Raw genomic sequence first — 19,362 nt, forward strand, 5'->3', positions numbered from 1 at the left:
CCTTTAGCTCTACAAACGATCTTTCCTTTGGCTATACAAACGATCTTTCCGTTGGCTATACAAACGATCATTCCTTTCGCTATAGAAACGATCATTCCTTTAGCTATACAAATGATCTTTCCTTTGGCTATACAAACGAACTTCCCTTTAGCTATACAAACGATATTTCCTTTAGCTATACAAACGATCTTCCCATTGACTATAGAAACGATCTTTCCTTTAGCTATACAAACGATCTTTCCTTTGGATATACAAACGATCTTCCCTTTAGCTATACAAGCGATATTTCCTTTGGCTATACAAACGATCTTCCCTATAGCTATACAAACGACCCTTCCTTTAGCTATACAAACGAACTTTCCTTTGGCTATACAAACGATCGTTCCGTTCGCTATACAAACGAGATTTCTTTAGCAATACAAACGATTTGTCCTTTAGCTATACAAACGATCCTTCCTTTAGCTATACAAACGAATTTTCCTAGCTTAAGGAAAGATCGTTTGTATAGCCAAAGGAAAGATCGTTTGTATAGCCAAAGGAAAGATCGTTTGTATAGCCAAAGGAATGATCGTTTATATAGCTAAAGGGAAGATCGTTTGTATAGCTAAACGGAAGATCGTTTGTATAGCTAAATGGAAGATCGTTTGTATAGCCAAAGGAATGATCGTTTGTTTAGCTAAAGGGAAGATCGTTTATATAGCCAAAGAACACATAATTTGTATAGCTACAGGAAAGATCTTTTGTATAGCCAAAGGAAAGATCTTTTGTATAGCCAAAGGAAAGATCGTTTGTATAGCCAAAGGAAAGATCGTTTGTATAGCTGAAGGGAAGATCGTTTGTATAGTCAAAGGAAAGATCGTTTGTATAGCTAAATGAATGATCGTTTCTATAGCGAAGGGAAAGATCGTTTGTATGGCCAAAGGAAAGATCGGTTGTATAGCTAAATGAAAGGTCGTTTGTACAGCCAAAGGAATGATCGTTTGTATAGCTAAAGGGAAGATCGTTTGTATAGCTAAAGGAAAGATCGTTTGTATAGCTAAAGGGAAGATCGTTTGTATAGCCAAAGGAAAGATCGGTTGTATAGCTAAAGGAAAGATCGTTTTTATAGCCAAAGGAAAGATCGTATGTATAGCTAAAGGGAAGATCGTTTGTATAGCTAAAGAAAAGATCGTTTGTGTAGCCAAAGGAAAGATCGTTTGTATAGCCAAAGGAAAGATCGTATGTATAGCTACAGGGAAGACCGTTTGTATAGCTAAAGGAAAGATCGTTTGTATAGCCAAAGGAAAGATCGTATGTATAGCTAAAGGGAAGATCGTTGGTATAGCTAAAGGAAAGATCGTTTATATAGCTAAAGGGGAGATCGTTTGCTTAGCTGAAGTAAGATCGTTTTTATAGCTAAAGGAAAGATCGTTTGTATAGCTAAAGGAGAGATTGTTTGTATAGCTGAAGATCGTTTGTATAGCTAAAGGAAAGATCGTTTGTATAGCTGACGTAAGATCGTTTGTATAGCTAAAGGAAAGATCGTTTGTATAGCTGAATTGAAGATCGTTTGTATAGCTAAAGGAAATATCGTTTGTATAGCTAAAGGAGAGATCGTTTGTATAGCTGAAGTAAGATAGTTTGTATAGCTAAAGGAAAGATCGTTTTTATAACTAAAGGGGAGATCGTTTGTATAGCTAAAGGAATGTCGTTTGTATAGCTAAAGAGAAGATCGTTTGTATAGCTAAAGGAAAGATCGTTTGTATAGCTGACGTAAGATCGTTTGTATAGCTAAAGGAAAGATCGTTTGTATAGCTGAATTGAAGATCGTTTGTATAGCTAAAGGAAATATCGTTTGTATAGCTAAAGGAGAGATCGTTTGTATAGCTGAAGAAAGATCGTTTGTATAGCTAAAGGAAAGATCGTTTGTATAGCTAAAGGAGAGATCGTTTGTATAGCTGACGTAAGGTCCGTTTGTATAGCTAACGGAAAGATCGTTTATATAGCTAAAGGAAAGATCGTTTGCTTAGCTGAAGGGAAGATCGTTTGTATAGCTAAAGGAAAGATCGTTTGTATAGCTAAAGGAGAGATCGTTTGTATAGCTAAAGGAGAGATCGTTTGTATAACTAAAGTAAGATCGTTTGTATAGCTGCAGGAAAGATCGTTTATATAGCCAAAGAACACATAATTTGTATAGCTACAGGAAAGATCTTTTGTATAGCCAAAGGAAAGATCTTTTGTATAGCCAAAGGAAAGACCGTTTGTATAGCCAAAGGAAAGATCGTTTGTATAGCTGAAGGGAAGATCGTTTGTATAGCCAAAGGAAAGATCGTTTGTATAGCTAAATGAATGATCGTTTCTGTAGCGAAAGGAAAGATCGTTTGTATAGCCAAAGGAAAGATCGGTTGTATAGCTAAATGAAAGGTCGTTTGTACAGCCAAAGGAATGATCGTTTGTATAGCTAAAGGGAAGATCGTTTGTATAGCTAAAGGAAAGATCGTTTGTATAGCTAAAGGGAAGATCGTTTGTATAGCCAAAGGAAAGATCGGTTGTATAGCTAAAGGAAAGATCGTTTTTATAGCCAAAGGAAAGATCGTATGTATAGCTAAAGGGAGATCGTTTGTATAGCTAAAGAAAAGATCGTTTGTGTAGCCAAAGGAAAGATCGTTTGTATAGCCAAAGGAAAGATCGTATGTATAGCTAAAGGGAAGATCGTTTGTATAGCTAAAGGAAAGATCGTTTATATAGCTAAAGGGGAGATCGTTTGCTTAGCTGAAGTAAGATCGTTTTTATAGCTAAAGGAAAGATCGTTTGTATAGCTAAAGGAGAGATTGTTTGTATAGCTGAAGATCGTTTGTATAGCTAAAGGAAAGATCGTTTGTATAGCTGACGTAAGATCGTTTGTATAGCTAAAGGAAAGATCGTTTGTATAGCTGAATTGAAGATCGTTTGTATAGCTAAAGGAAATATCGTTTGCATAGCTAAAGGAGAGATCGTTTGTATAGCTGAAGTAACATCGTTTGTATAGCTAAAGGAAAGATCGTTTTTATAACTAAAGGGGAGATCGTTTGTATAGCTAAAGGAATGTCGTTTGTATAGCTAAAGAGAAGATCGTTTGTATAGCTAAAGGAAAGATCGTTTGTATAGCTGACGTAAGATCGTTTGTATAGCTAAAGGAAAGATCGTTTGTATAGCTGAATTGAAGATCGTTTGTATAGCTAAAGGAAATATCGTTTGTATAGCTAAAGGAGAGATCGTTTGTATAGCTGAAGTAAGATCGTTTGTATAGCTAAAGGAAAGATCGTTTGTATAGCTAAAGGAGAGATCATTTGTATAGCTGACGTAAGGTCGTTTGTATAGCTAAATGAATGATCGTTTCTATAGCGAAAGGAAAGATCGTTTGTATAGCCAAAGGAAAGAACGTTTGTATAGCTGAAGGGAAGATCGTTTGTATAGCCAAAGGAAAGATCGTTTGTATAGCTAAATGAATGATCGTTTCTATAGCGAAAGGAAAGATCGTTTGTATAGCCAAAGGAAAGATCGGTTGTATAGCTAAATGAAAGGTCGTTTGTACAGCCAAAGGAATGATCGTTTGTATAGCTAAAGGGAAGATCGTTTGTATAGCTAAAGGAAAGATCGTTTGTATAGCTAAAGGGAAGATCGTTTGTATAGCCAAAGGAGAGATCGGTTGTATAGCTAAAGGAAAGATCGTTTTTATAGCCAAAGGAAAGATCGTATGTATAGCTAAAGGGAAGATCGTTTGTATAGCTAAAGAAAAGATCGTTTGTGTAACCAAAGGAAAGATCGTTTGTATAGCCAAAGGAAAGATCGTATGTATAACTAAAGGGAAGATCGTTTGTATAGCTAAAGGAAAGATCGTTTATATAGCTAAAGGGGAGATCGTTTGCTTAGCTGAAGTAAGATCGTTTTTATAGCTAAAGGAAAGATCGTTTGTATAGCTAAAGGAGAGATTGTTTGTATAGCTGAAGATCGTTTGTATAGCTAAAGGAAAGATCATTTGTATAGCTGACGTAAGATCGTTTGTATAGCTAAAGGAAAGATCGTTTGTATAGCTGAATTGAAGATCGTTTGTATAGCTAAAGGAAATATCGTTTGCATAGCTAAAGGAGAGATCGTTTGTATAGCTGAAGTAAGATCGTTTGTATAGCTAAAGGAAAGATCGTTTTTATAACTAAAGGGGAGATCGTTTGTATAGCTAAAGGAATGTCTTTTGTATAGCTAAAGAGAAGATCGTTTGTATAGCTAAAGGAAAGATCGTTTGTATAGCTGACGTAAGATCGTTTGTATAGCTAAAGGAAAGATCGTTTGTATAGCTGAATTGAAGATCGTTTGTATAGCTAAAGGAAATATCGTTTGTATAGCTAAAGGAGAGATCGTTTGTATAGCTGAAGTAAGATCGTTTGTATAGCTAAAGGAAAGATCGTTTGTATAGCTAAAGGAGAGATCGTTTGTATAGCTGACGTAAGGTCGTTTGTATAGCTAAATGAATGATCGTTTCTATAGCGAAAGGAAAGATCGTTTGTATAGCCAAAGGAAAGATCGGTTGTATAGCTAAATGAAAGGTCGTTTGTACAGCCAAAGGAATGGTCGTTTGTATAGCTAAAGGGAAGATCGTTTGTATAGCCAAAGGAAAGATCGGTTGTATAGCTAAAGGAAAGATCGTTTTTATAGCCAAAGGAAAGATCGTATGTATAGCTAAAGGGAAGATCGTTTGTATAGGTAAAGAAAAGATCGTTTGTGTAGCCAAAGGAAAGATCGTTTGTATAGCCAAAGGAAAGATCGTTTGTATAGCCAAAGGAAAGATCGTTTGTATAGCCAAAGGAAAGATCGTTTGTATAGCTGAATGGAAGATCGTTTGTATAGCCAAAGGAAAGATCGTTTGTATAGCTAAATGAATGATCGTTTCTATAGCGAAAGGAAAGATCGTTTGTATAGCCAAAGGAAAGATCGGTTGTATAGCTAAATGAAAGGTCGTTTGTACAGCCAAAGGAATGATCGTTTGTATAGCTAAAGGGAAGATCGTTTGTATAGCTAAAGGAAAGATCGTTTGTATAGCTAAAGGGAAGATCGTTTGTATAGCCAAAGGAAAGATCGGTTGTATAGCTAAAGGAAAGATCGTTTTTATAGCCAAAGGAAAGATCGTATGTATAGCTAAAGGGAAGATCGTTTGTATAGCTAAAGAAAAGATCGTTTGTGTAGCCAAAGGAAAGATCGTTTGTATAGCCAAAGGAAAGATCGTATGTATAGCTACAGGGAAGACCGTTTGTATAGCTAAAGGAAAGATCGTTTGTATAGCCAAAGGAAAGATCTTATGTATAGCTAAAGGGAAGATCGTTTGTATAGCTAAAGGAAAGATCGTTTATATAGCTAAAGGGGAGATCGTTTGCTTAGCTGAAGTAAGATCGTTTTTATAGCTAAAGGAAAGATCGTTTGTATAGCTAAAGGAGAGATTGTTTGTATAGCTGAAGATCGTTTGTATAGCTAAAGGAAAGATCGTTTGTATAGCTGACGTAAGATCGTTTGTATAGCTAAAGGAAAGATCGTTTGTATAGCTGAATTGAAGATCGTTTGTATAGCTAAAGGAAATATCGTTTGCATAGCTAAAGGAGAGATCGTTTGTATAGCTGAAGTAAGATCGTTTGTATAGCTAAAGGAAAGATCGTTTTTATAACTAAAGGGGAGATCGTTTGTATAGCTAAAGGAATGTCGTTTGTATAGCTAAAGAGAAGATCGTTTGTATAGCTGAATTGAAGATCGTATGTATAACTAAAGGAAATATCGTTTGTATAGCTAAAGGAGAGATCGTTTGTATAGCTGAAGTAAGATCGTTTGTATAGCTAAAGGAAAGATCGTTTGTATAGCTAAAGGAGAGATCGTTTGTATAGCTGACGTAAGGTCGTTTGTATAGCTAACGGAAAGATCGTTTATATAGCTAAAGGAAAGATCGTTTGCTTAGCTGAAGGGAAGATCGTTTGTATAGCTAAAGGAAAGATCGTTTGTATAGCTAAAGGAGAGATCGTTTGTATAGCTAAAGGAGAGATCGTTTGTATAACTAAAGTAAGATCGTTTGTATAGCTGCAGGAAAGATCGTTTGTATAGCTAAAGGAAACATCTTTTGTATAGCTAAAGGAATGATCGTTTGTATAGCTGAAGGGAAGATAGTTTGTATAGCTGACGGGAAGATCGTTTGTATAGCTAAAGGAAAGTTCGTTTGTATAGCCAAAAGAAAGATCGATTGTATAGCCAAAGGAAAGATCGTTTGTATAGCCAAAGGAATTATCGTTTGTATAGCTAAAGGAAAGATCGTATGTATAGCTAAAGGGAAGATCGTTTGTATAGCTAAAGGAAAGATCGTTTATATAGCTAAAGGGGAGATCGTTTGCTTAGCTGAAGTAAGATCGTTTTTATAGCTAAAGGAAAGATCGTTTGTATAGCTAAAGGAGAGATTGTTTGTATAGCTGAAGATCGTTTGTATAGCTAAAGGAAAGATCGTTTGTATAGGTGACGTAAGATCGTTTGTATAGCTAAAGGAAAGATCGTTTGTATAGCTAAAGGAAAGATCGTTTGTATAGCTGAATTGATGATCGTTTGTATAGCTAAAGGAAATATCGTTTGTATAGCTAAAGGAGAGATCGTTTGTATAGCTAAAGGAATGTCGTTTGTATAGCTAAAGAGAAGATCGTTTGTATAGCTAAAGGAAAGATCGTTTGTATAGCTGACGTAGGATCGTTTGTATAGCTAAAGGAAAGATCGTTTGTATAGCTGAATTGAAGATCGTTTGTATAGCTAAAGGAAATATCGTTTGTATAGCTAAAGGAGAGATCGTTTGTATAGCTGAAGTAAGATCGTTTGTATAGCTAAAGGAAAGATCGTTTGTATAGCTAAAGGAGAGATCGTTTGTATAGCTGACGTAAGGTCGTTTGTATAGCTAACGGAAAGATCGTTTGTATAGCTAAAAGGGAGATCGTTTGTATTGCTAAAGGAAAGATCGTTTGTATAGCTGAAGGGAAGATAGTTTGTATAGCTGAAGGGAAGATCGTTTGTACAGCTAAAAGGGAGATCGTTTGTATAGCTGATTGAATGTCGTTTGTATAGCTAAAGGAAAGATCGTTTGTATAGCTAAAGGAATTATCGTTTGTATAGCTAAAGTAGAGATCGTTTGTATAGCTAAAGGAATGTCGTTTGTATAGCTGCAGGAAGATCGTTTGTACAGCTAAAGGAAAGATCGTTTGTATAGCTAAAGGAAACATCGTTCGTTCAGCTAAAGGAAAGATCGTTTGTATAGCTGAAAGGAAGATCGTTTGTATAGCTAAAGTAGAGATCGTTTTTATAGCTAAACGGGAGATCGGGTGTAGAGCTAATGGAAAGATGGTTTGTATAGCTGAAGGTCAGATCGTTTGTATAGCTAAAGGAATGATCGTTTGTATAGCTGAAGGGAAGATCGTTTGTATAGCAAAAGGGGAGATCGGGTGTAGAGCTAATGGAAACATGGTTTGTATAGCTGAAAGTAAGATCGTTTGTATAGCTAAAGGAGAGATTGTTTGTATAGCTGAATATCGTTTGTATAGCTAAAGGAAAGATCGTTTGTATAGCTGACGTAAGATCGTTTGTATAGCTAAAGGAAAGATCGGTTATATAGCTAAAGGAAAGATCGTTTGTATAGCTGAAGTAAGATCGTTTGTATAGCTAAAGGAAAGATCGTTTTTATAGCTAAAGGGGAGATCGTTTGTATAGCTAAAGGAATGTTGTTTGTATAGCTAAAGGGAAGATCGTTTGTATAGCTAAAGGAAAGATCGTTTATATAGCTAAAGGGAAGATCGTTTGTATAACCAAAGGAAAGATCGGTTGCATAGCTAAAGGAAAGATCGTTTGTATAGCCAAAGGAATGATCGTATGTATAGCTACAGGGAATACCGTTTGTATAGCTAAAGGAAAGATCGTTTGTATAGCCAAAGGAAAGATCGTATGTATAGCTAAAGGGAAGATCGTTTGTATAGCTAAAGGAAAGATCGTTTATATAGCTAAAGCGGAGATCGTTTGCTTAGCTGAAGTAAGATCGTTTTTATAGCTAAAGGAAAGATCGTTTGTATAGCTAAAGGAGAGATTGTTTGTATAGCTGAAGATCGTTTGTATAGCTAAAGGAAAGATCGTTTGTATAGCTGACGTAAGATCGTTTGTATAGCTAAAGGAAAGAACGTTTGTATAGCTGAATTGAAGATCGTTTGTATAGCTAAAGGAGAGATCGTTTGTATAGCTGAAGTAAGATCGTTTGTATAGCTAAAGGAAAGATCGTTTTTATAACTAAAGGGGAGATCGTTTGTATAGCTAACGGAATGTCGTTTGTATAGCTAAAGAGAAGATCGTTTGTATAGCTAAATGAAAGATCGTTTGTATAGCTGACGTAAGATCGTTTGTATAGCTAAAGGAAAGATCGTTTGTATAGCTGAATTGAAGATCGTTTGTATAGCTAAAGGAATGATCGTTTGTATAGCTAAAGGAGAGATCGTTTGTATAGCTGAAGTAAGATCGTTTGTATAGCTAAATGAAAGATCGTTTGTATAGCTAAATGAGAGATCGTTTGTATAGCTGACGTAAGGTTGTTTGTATAGCTAACGGAAAGATCGTTTATATAGCTAAAGGAAAGATCGTATGCTTAGCTGAAGGGAAGATCGTTTGTATAGCTAAAGGAAAGATCGTTTGTATAGCTAAAGGAGAGATCGTTTGTATAGCTAAAGGAAATATCGTTTGTATAACTAAAGTAAGATCGTTTGTATAGCTGAAGGGAAGATCGTTTGTATAGCTAAAGAAAAGATCGTTTGTATAGCTAAACGGAAGTTCGTTTGTATAGCTAAAGGAAAGATCGTTTGTATAGCTAAAGGAAACATCGTTTGTTTAGCTAAAGGAATGATCGTTTGTATAGCTGAAGGGAAGATAGTTTGTACAGCTAAAGGGGAGATCGTTTGTATAGCTAAAGGAAAGATCGTTTGTATAGCTAGAGGGAAGTTCGTTTATATAGCTAAAGGAAAGATCGTTTGTATAGCTAAAGGAAACATCGTTTGTATAGCTAAAGGAATGATCGTTTGTATAGCTAAAGGAGAGATCGTTTGTATAGCTGAAGTAAGATCGTTTGTATAGCTAAATGAAAGATCGTTTGTATAGCTAAATGAGAGATCGTTTGTATAGCTGACGTAAGATCGTTTGTATAGCTAAATGAAAGATCGTTTGTATAGCTAAAGGAAAGAACGTTTGTATAGCTGAATTGAAGATCGTTTGTATAGCTAAAGGAGAGATCGTTTGTATAGCTGAAGTAAGATCGTTTGTATAGCTAAAGGAAAGATCGTTTTTATAACTAAAGGGGAGATCGTTTGTATAGCTAACGGAATGTCGTTTGTATAGCTAAAGAGAAGATCGTTTGTATAGCTAAATGAAAGATCGTTTGTATAGCTGACGTAAGATCGTTTGTATAGCTAAAGGAAAGATCGTTTGTATAGCTGAATTGAAGATCGTTTGTATAGCTAAAGGAATGATCGTTTGTATAGCTAAAGGAGAGATCGTTTGTATAGCTGAAGTAAGATCGTTTGTATAGCTAAATGAAAGATCGTTTGTATAGCTAAATGAGAGATCGTTTGTATAGCTGACGTAAGGTTGTTTGTATAGCTAACGGAAAGATCGTTTATATAGCTAAAGGAAAGATCGTATGCTTAGCTGAAGGGAAGATCGTTTGTATAGCTAAAGGAAAGATCGTTTGTATAGCTAAAGGAGAGATCGTTTGTATAGCTAAAGGAAATATCGTTTGTATAACTAAAGTAAGATCGTTTGTATAGCTGAAGGGAAGATCGTTTGTATAGCTAAAGAAAAGATCGTTTGTATAGCTAAACGGAAGTTCGTTTGTATAGCTAAAGGAAAGATCGTTTGTATAGCTAAAGGAAACATCGTTTGTTTAGCTAAAGGAATGATCGTTTGTATAGCTGAAGGGAAGATAGTTTGTACAGCTAAAGGGGAGATCGTTTGTATAGCTAAAGGAAAGATCGTTTGTATAGCTAGAGGGAAGTTCGTTTATATAGCTAAAGGAAAGATCGTTTGTATAGCTAAAGGAAACATCGTTTTTATAGCTAAAGGAATGATCGTTTGTATAGCTGAAGGGAAGATAGTTTGTACAGCTAAAGGGGAGATCGTTTGTATAGCTAAAGGAAAGATCGTTTGTATAGCTAGAGGGAAGTTCGTTTATATAGCTAAAGGAAAGATCGTTTGTATAGCTGAAGGGAAGTTCGTTTGTATAGCTAAAGGAAAGATCGTTTGCATAGCTAAAGGAAAGATCGTTTGTATAGCTAAACGTGAGATCGTTTGTATAGCTGATGTAAGGTCGTTTGTATAGCTAAAGGAAAGATCGTTTGTATAGCTAAAGGAAACATCGTTTGTATAGCTAAAGGAATGATCGTTTGTATAGCTAAAGAAAATATCGTTTGTATAGCTGACGTAAGATCGTTTGTATATCTAAAGGAAAGATCGTTTATATAGCTAAAGGAAAGATCGTTTGTATAGCTGAATTGAAGATCGTTTGTATAGCTAAAGGAAAGATCGTTTGTATAGCTATAGGAAACATCGTTTGTATAGCTAGAGGAATGATCGTTTGTATAGCTGAAGGGAAGATTGTTTGTATAGATGAATGGAAGATCGTTTCTATAGCTAAAGGAAAGTTCGTTTGTATAGCTAAATGAGAGATCGTTTGTATAGATGAAGTAACATCGTTTGCATAGCTGAAGGGAAGATCGTTTGTATAGCTAAAGGGAAGATCGTTTATATAGCTAAAGGAAAGATCGTTTGTATAGCTGAATTGAAGATCTTTTGTATAGCTAAAGGAAATATCGTTTGTATAGCTAAAGGAGAGATCGTTTGTATAGCAAAAGGAAAGATCGTTTGTATAGCTATAGGAAACATCGTTTGTATAGCTAGAGGAAATATCGTTTGTATAGCTAAAGGACAGATCGTTTGTATAGCTGAAGGGAAGATCGTTTGTTTAGCTAAAGGAAATATCGTTTGTATAGCTAAAGGAAAGACCGTTTTTATAGTTAAAGGGGAGATTGTTTGTATAGCTAAAGGAATGTTGTTTGTATAGCTAAAGGGAAGATCGTTTGTATAGCTAAAGGAAAGATCGTTTGTATAGCTGAAGGGAAGATAGTTTGTATAGCTGAAGGGAAGATCGTTTGTATAGCTAAAGAAAGATCGTTTGTATAGCTAAAGGTGAGATCGTTTGTATAGATGAAGTAACATCGGTTGCATAGCTGAAGGGAAGATCGTTTGTATAGCTAAAGGGAAGATCGTTTGTACAGCTAAACGGGAGATCGTTTGTATAGCTAAATGCATGTCGTTTGTATAGCTAAAGGAAAGATCGTTTGTATAGCTAAAGGAATGATCGTTTGTGTAGCTAAAGGAGAGATCATTTGTATAGCTGAAGGGAAGATCGTTTATATAGCTAAAGGAAAGATCGTTTGTATAGCTAAAGGAAAGATCGTGTGTAGAGCTAAAGGAGAGATCGTTTGTATAGCTGAAGTAAGATCGTTTGTATAGCTGAAGGGAAGATAGTTTGTATAGCTGACGGGAAGATCGTTTGTATAGCTAAAGGAAACATCGTTCGTTCAGCTAAAGGAAAGATCGTTTGTATAGCTGAAAGGAAGATCGTTTGTATAGCTAAAGTAGAGATCGTTTTTATAGCTAAACGGGAGATCGGGTGTAGAGCTAATGGAAAGATGGTTTGTATAGCTGAAGGTCAGATCGTTTGTATAGCTAAAGGAATGATCGTTTGTATAGCTGAAGGGAAGATCGTTTGTATAGCAAAAGGGGAGATCGGGTGTAGAGCTAATGGAAACATGGTCTGTAGAGCTGAAGGTAAGATCGTTTGTAAAGCTAAAGGAGAGATTGTTTGTATAGCTGAAGATCGTTTGTATAGCTAAAGGAAAGATCGTTTGTATAGCTGACGTAAGATCGTTTGTATAGCTAAAGGAAAGATCGGTTATATAGCTAAAGGAAAGATCGTTTGTATAGCTGAAGTAAGATCGTTTGTATAGCTAAAGGAAAGATCGTTTTTATAGCTAAAGGGGAGATCGTTTGTATAGCTAAAGGAATGTTGTTTGTATAGCTAAAGGGAAGATCGTTTGTATAGCTAAAGGAAAGATCGTTTGTATAGCTCAAGGGAAGATCGTTTGTATAGCCAAAGGAAAGATCGGTTGTATAGCTAAAGGTAAGATCGTTTGTATAGCCAAAGGAAAGATCGTATGTATAGCTACAGGGAAGACCGTTTGTATAGCTAAAGGAAAGATCGTTTGTATAGCCAAAGGAAAGATCGTTTATATAGCTAAAGGGGAGATCGTTTGCTTAGCTGAAGTAAGATCGTTTTTATAGCTAAAGGAAAGATCGTTTGTATAGCTAAAGGAGAGATTGTTTGTATAGCTGAAGATCGTTTGTATAGCTAAAGGAAAGATCGTTTGTATAGCTGACGTAAGATCGTTTGTATAGCTAAAGGAAAGATCGTTTGTATAGCTGAATTGAATATCGTTTGTATAGCTAAAGGAAATATCGTTTGTATAGCTAAAGGAGAGATCGTTTGTATAGCTGAAGTAAGATCGTTTGTATAGCTAAAGGAAAGATCGTTTGTATAGCTAAAGGAGAGATCGTTTGTATAGCTGACGTAAGGTCGTTTGTTTAGCTAAATGAATGAACGTTTCTATAGCGAAAGGAAAGATCGTTTGTATAGCCAAAGGAAAGATCGGTTGTATAGCTAAATGAAAGGTCGTTTGTACAGCCAAAGGAATGATCGTTTGTATAGCTAAAGGGAAGATCGTTTGTATAGCTAAAGGAAAGATCGTTTGTATAGCTAAAGGGAAGATCGTTTGTATAGCCAAAGGAAAGATCGGTTGTATAGCTAAAGGAAAGATCGTTTTTATAGCCAAAGGAAAGATCGTATGTATAGCTAAAGGGAAGATCGTTTGTATAGCTAAAGAAAAGATCGTTTGTGTAGCCAAAGGAAAGATCGTTTGTATAGCCAAAGGAAAGATCGTATGTATAGCTACAGGGAAGACCGTTTGTATAGCTAAAGGAAAGATCGTTTGTAGAGCCAAAGGAAAGATCTTATGTATAGCTAAAGGGAAGATCGTTTGTATAGCTAAAGGAAAGAGCGTTTATATAGCTAAAGGGGAGATCGTTTGCTTAGCTGAAGTAAGATCGTTTTTATAGCTAAAGGAAAGATCGTTTGTATAGCTAAAGGAGAGATTGTTTGTATAGCTGAAGATCGTTTGTATAGCTAAAGGAAAGATCGTTTGTATAGCTGACGTAAGATCGTTTGTATAGCTAAAGGAAAGATCGTTTGTATAGCTGAATTGAAGATCGTTTGTATAGCTAAAGGAAATATCGTTTGCATAGCTAAAGGAGAGATCGTTTGTATAGCTGAAGTAAGATCGTTTGTATAGCTAAAGGAAAGATCGTTTTTATAACTAAAGGGGAGATCGTTTGTATAGCTAAAGGAATGTCGTTTGTATAGCTAAAGAGAAGATCGTTTGTATAGCTAAAGGAAAGATCGTTTGTATAGCTGACGGAAGATCGTTTGTATAGCTAAAGGAAAGATCGTTTGTATAGCTGAATTGAAGATCGTATGTATAACTAAAGGAAATATCGTTTGTATAGCTAAAGGAGAGATCGTTTGTATAGCTGAAGTAAGATCGTTTGTATAGCTAAAGGAAAGATCGTTTGTATAGCTAAAGGAGAGATCGTTTGTATAGCTGACGTAAGGTCGTTTGTATAGCTAACGGAAAGATCGTTTATATAGCTAAAGGAAAGATCGTTTGCTTAGCTGAAGGGAAGGTCGTTTGTATAGCTAAAGGAAAGATCGTTTGTATAGCTAAAGGAGAGATCGTTTGTATAGCTAAAGGAGAGATCGTTTGTATAACTAAAGTAAGATCGTTTGTATAGCTGCAGGAAAGATCGTTTGTATAGCTAAAGGAAACATCTTTTGTATAGCTAAAGGAATGATCGTTTGTATAGCTGAAGGGAAGATAGTTTGTATAGCCGACGGGAAGATCGTTTGTATAGCTAAAGGAAAGTTCGTTTGTATAGCCAAAAGAAAGATCGATTGTATAGCCAAAGGAAAGATCGTTTGTATAGCCAAAGGAATTATCGTTTGTATAGCTAAAGGAAAGATCGTATGTATAGCTAAAGGGAAGATCGTTTGTATAGCTAAAGGAAAGATCGTTTATATAGCTAAAGGGGAGATCGTTTGCTTAGCTGAAGTAAGATCGTTTTTATAGCTAAAGGAAAGATCGTTTGTATAGCTAAAGGAGAGATTGTTTGTATAGCTGAAGATCGTTTGTATAGCTAAAGGAAAGATCGTTTGTATAGCTGACGTAAGATCGTTTGTATAGCTAAAGGAAAGATCGTTTGTATAGCTGATTTGATGATCGTTTGTATAGTTAAAGGAAATATCGTTTGTATAGCTAAAGGAGAGATCGTTTGTATAGCTAAAGGAATGTCGTTTGTATAGCTAAAGAGAAGATCGTTTGTATAGCTAAAGGAAAGATCGTTTGTATAGCTGACGTAAGATCGTTTCTATAGCTAAAGGAAAGATCGTTTGTATAGCTGAATTGAAGATCGTTTGTATAGCTAAAGGAAATATCGTTTGTATAGCTAAAGGAGAGATCGTTTGTATAGCTGAAGTAAGATCGTTTGTATAGCTAAAGGAAAGATCGTTTGTATAGCTAAAGGAGAGATCGTTTGTATAGCTGACGTAAGGTCGTTTGTATAGCTAACGGAAAGATCGTTTATATAGCTAAAGGAAAGATCGTTTGCTTAGCTGAAGGGAAGATCGTTTGTATAGCTAAAGGAAAGATCGTTTGTATAGCTAAAGGAGAGATCGTTTGTATAGCTAAAGGAGAGATCGTTTGTATAACTAAAGTAAGATCGTTTGTATAGCTGCAGGAAAGATCGTTTGTATAGCTAAAGGAAACATCTTTTGTATAGCTAAAGGAATGATCGTTTGTATAGCTGAAGGGAAGATAGTTTGTATAGCTGACGGGACGATCGTTTGTATAGCTAAAGGAAAGTTCGTTTGTATAGCCAAAAGAAAGATCGATTGTATAGCCAAAGGAAGGATCGTTTGTATAGCCAAAGGAATTATCGTTTGTATAGCTAAAGGGAAGATCGTTTATATAGCCAAAGAACACATAATTTGTATAGCTACAGGAAAGATCTTTTGTATAGCCAAAAGAAAGATCTTTTGTATAGCCAAAGGAAAGATCGTTTGTATAGCCAAAGGAAAGATCGTTTGTATAGCAAAATGAATGATCGTTTCTATAGCGAAGGGAAAGATCGTTTGTATAGCCAAAGGAAAGATCGGTTGTATAGCTAAATGAAAGGTCGTTTGTACAGCCAAAGGAATGATCGTTTGTATAGCTAAAGGGAAGATCGTTTGTATAGCTAAAGAAAAGATCGTTTGTATAGCTAAAGGGAAGATCGTTTGTATAGCCAAAGGAAAGATCGGTTGTATAGCTAAAGGAAAGATCGTTTTTATAGCCAAAGGAAAGATCGTATGTATAGCTAAAGGGAAGATCGTTTGTATAGCTAAAGAAAAGATCGTTTGTGTAGCCAAAGGAAAGATCGTTTGTATAGCCAAAGGAAAGATCGTATGTATAGCTACAGGGAAGACCGTTTGTATAGCTAAAGGAAAGATCGTTTGTAGAGCCAAAGGAAAGATCTTATGTATAGCTAAAGGGAAGATCGTTTGTATAGCTAAAGGAAAGAGCGTTTATATAGCTAAAGGGGAGATCGTTTGCTTAGCTGAAGTAAGATCGTTTTTATAGCTAAAGGAAAGATCGTTTGTATAGCTAAAGGAGAGATTGTTTGTATAGCTGAAGATCGTTTGTATAGCTAAAGGAAAGATCGTTTGTATAGCTGACGTAAGATCGTTTGTATAGCTAAAGGAAAGATCGTTTGTATAGCTGAATTGAAGATCGTTTGTATAGCTAAAGGAAATATCGTTTGCATAGCTAAAGGAGAGATCGTTTGTATAGCTGAAGTAAGATCGTTTGTATAGCTAAAGGAAAGATCGTTTTTATAACTAAAGGGGAGATCGTTTGTATAGCTAAAGGAATGTCGTTTGTATAGCTAAAGAGAAGATCGTTTGTATAGCTAAAGGAAAGATCGTTTGTATAGCTGACGGAAGATCGTTTGTATAGCTAAAGGAAAGATCGTTTGTATAGCTGAATTGAAGATCGTATGTATAACTAAAGGAAATATCGTTTGTATAGCTAAAGGAGAGATCGTTTGTATAGCTGAAGTAAGATCGTTTGTATAGCTAAAGGAAAGATCGTTTGTATAGCTAAAGGAGAGATCGTTTGTATAGCTGACGTAAGGTCGTTTGTATAGCTAACGGAAAGATCGTTTATATAGCTAAAGGAAAGATCGTTTGCTTAGCTGAAGGGAAGGTCGTTTGTATAGCTAAAGGAAAGATCGTTTGTATAGCTAAAGGAGAGATCGTTTGTATAGCTAAAGGAGAGATCGTTTGTATAACTAAAGTAAGATCGTTTGTATAGCTGCAGGAAAGATCGTTTGTATAGCTAAAGGAAACATCTTTTGTATAGCTAAAGGAATGATCGTTTGTATAGCTGAAGGGAAGATAGTTTGTATAGCCGACGGGAAGATCGTTTGTATAGCTAAAGGAAAGTTCGTTTGTATAGCCAAAAGAAAGATCGATTGTATAGCCAAAGGAAAGATCGTTTGTATAGCCAAAGGAATTATCGTTTGTATAGCTAAAGGAAAGATCGTATGTATAGCTAAAGGGAAGATCGTTTGTATAGCTAAAGGAAAGATCGTTTATATAGCTAAAGGGGAGATCGTTTGCTTAGCTGAAGTAAGATCGTTTTTATAGCTAAAGGAAAGATCGTTTGTATAGCTAAAGGAGAGATTGTTTGTATAGCTGAAGATCGTTTGTATAGCTAAAGGAAAGATCGTTTGTATAGCTGACGTAAGATCGTTTGTATAGCTAAAGGAAAGATCGTTTGTATAGCTGATTTGATGATCGTTTGTATAGCTAAAGGAAATATCGTTTGTATAGCTAAAGGAGAGATCGTTTGTATAGCTAAAGGAATGTCGTTTGTATAGCTAAAGAGAAGATCGTTTGTATAGCTAAAGGAAAGATCGTTTGTATAGCTGACGTAAGATCGTTTCTATAGCTAAAGGAAAGATCGTTTGTATAGCTGAATTGAAGATCGTTTGTATAGCTAAAGGAAATATCGTTTGTATAGCTAAAGGAGAGATCGTTTGTATAGCTGAAGTAAGATCGTTTGTATAGCTAAAGGAAAGATCGTTTGTATAGCTAAAGGAGAGATCGTTTGTATAGCTGACGTAAGGTCGTTTGTATAGCTAACGGAAAGATCGTTTATATAGCTAAAGGAAAGATCGTTTGCTTAGCTGAAGGGAAGATCGTTTGTATAGCTAAAGGAAAGATCGTTTGTATAGCTAAAGGAGAGATCGTTTGTATAGCTAAAGGAGAGATCGTTTGTATAACTAAAGTAAGATCGTTTGTATAGCTGCAGGAAAGATCGTTTGTATAGCTAAAGGAAACATCTTTTGTATAGCTAAAGGAATGATCGTTTGTATAGCTGAAGGGAAGATAGTTTGTATAGCTGACGGGAAGATCGTTTGTATAGCTAAAGGAAAGTTCGTTTGTATAGCCAAAAGAAAGATCGATTGTATAGCCAAAGGAAGGATCGTTTGTATAGCCAAAGGAATTATCGTTTGTATAGCTAAAGGGAAGATCGTTTATATAGCCAAAGAACACATAATTTGTATAGCTACAGGAAAGATCTTTTGTATAGCCAAAAGAAAGATCTTTTGTATAGCCAAAGGAAAGATCGTTTGTATAGCCAAAGGAAAGATCGTTTGTATAGCAAAATGAATGATCGTTTCTATAGCGAAGGGAAAGATCGTTTGTATAGCCAAAGGAAAGATCGGTTGTATAGCTAAATGAAAGGTCGTTTGTACAGCCAAAGGAATGATCGTTTGTATAGCTAAAGGGAAGATCGTTTGTATAGCTAAAGAAAAGATCGTTTGTATAGCTAAAGGGAAGATCGTTTGTATAGCCAAAGGAAAGATCGGTTGTATAGCTAAAGGAAAGATCGTTTTTATAGCCAAAGGAAAGATCGTATGTATAGCTAAAGGGAAGATCGTTTGTATAGCTAAAGAAAAGATCGTTTGTGTAGCCAAAGGAAAGATCGTTTGTATAGCCAAAGGAAAGATCGTATGTATAGCTACAGGGAAGACCGTTTGTATAGCTAAAGGAAAGATCGTTTGTATAGCCAAAGGAAAGATCGTATGTATAGCTAAAGGGAAGATCGTTTGTATAGCTAAAGGAAAGATCGTTTATATAGCTAAAGGGGAGATCGTTTGCTTAGCTGAAGTAAGATCGTTTTTATAGCTAAAGGAAAGATCGTTTGTATAGCTAAAGGATAGATTGTTTGTATAGCTGAAGATCGTTTGTATAGCTAAAGGAAAGATCGTTTGTATAGCTGACGTAAGATCGTTTGTATAGCTAAAGGAAAGATCGTTTGTATAGCTAAATTGAAGATCGTTTGTATAGGTAAAGGAAATATCGTTTGTATAGCTAAAGGAGAGATCGTTTGTATAGCTGAAGTAAGATCGTTTGTATAGCTAAAGGAAAGATCGTTTTTATAACTAAAGGGGAGATCGTTTGTATAGCTAAAGGAATGTCGTTTGTATAGCTAAAGAGAAGATCGTTTGTATAGCTAAAGGAGAGATCGTTTGTATAGCTGACGTAAGGTCGTTTGTATAGCTAACGGAAAGATCGTTTATATAGCTAAAGGAAAGATCGTTTGCTTAGCTGAAGGGAAGATCGTTTGTATAGCTAAAGGAAAGATCGTTTGTATAGCTAAAGGAGAGATCGTTTGTATAGCTAAAGGAGAGATCGTTTGTATAACTAAAGTAAGATCGTTTGTATAGCTACAGGAAAGATCGTTTGTATAGCTAAAGGAAACATCTTTTGTATAGCTAAAGGAATGATCGTTTGTATAGCTGAAGGGAAAATAGTTTGTATAGCTGACGGGAATATCGTTTGTATAGCTAAAGGAAAGTTCGTTTGTATAGCCAAAAGAAAGAACGATTGTATAGCCAAAGGAAGGATCGTTTGTATAGCCAAAGGAATTATCGTTTGTATAGCTAAAGGGAAGATCGTTTATATAGCCAAAGAACACATAATTTGTATAGCTACAGGAAAGATCTGTTGTATAGCCAAAGGAAAGATCTTTTGTATAGCCAAAGGAAAGATCGTTTGTATAGCCAAAGGAAAGATCGTTTGTATAG

The sequence above is a fragment of the Octopus bimaculoides genome, chromosome 22 (assembly GCF_046866305.1).
Source record: "Octopus bimaculoides isolate indiv1 chromosome 22, ASM4686630v1, whole genome shotgun sequence".
Classification (NCBI taxonomy): domain Eukaryota; kingdom Metazoa; phylum Mollusca; class Cephalopoda; order Octopoda; family Octopodidae; genus Octopus; species Octopus bimaculoides.